This window comes from Eulemur rufifrons, chromosome 29, assembly GCF_041146395.1.
Source record: "Eulemur rufifrons isolate Redbay chromosome 29, OSU_ERuf_1, whole genome shotgun sequence".
NCBI classification, from domain to species: domain Eukaryota; kingdom Metazoa; phylum Chordata; class Mammalia; order Primates; family Lemuridae; genus Eulemur; species Eulemur rufifrons.
The window spans coordinates 44,482,384-44,482,903 of record NC_091011.1 but is presented as its reverse complement, the minus strand read 5'-3'; positions in this window follow the sequence as shown (position 1 = coordinate 44,482,903).

Below are 520 nucleotides of genomic sequence, written 5' to 3'. Positions count from 1 at the left end.
CCATTCTTCTACTAAGAATGGAAAAATAAGCACCACATGTACACACCATCAAATTGGTGTCACTGATCATCACGTAAGAGCACATTTAGGAATAACATTAATCGGGTGTCGGGCAGATGTTGGGGGGGAGGGGATGGGTGTATACATACATAATGAGTGCGATGCACACTGTCTAGGGGATGGACACGCTTGAAGCTCTGATTCGCGGGGGTGAGGGGGCAAGGGCAATATACGTAACCTAAACTTTTGTACCCCCATAATATGCTGAAATTAAAAAAAATTTAAAAAAATCGGAAGAAACTATGTACATTAGGAAAAAGAGTGAGTAACAAAATACTCATTTGTTCTATGGCAGAAGCATCATGTAGTGGTTAAGGATACAGGCACTGGCATCAAAAATAGATTGACATCCAGCCCTTACTTGGTGTATCACCTTGAATAACTGTGAAATGTTAACAGTGATTTAATGTCAATACCTACTCCCTCAAGGCCGCAATTAGGATTAAATGCAATAATGAAT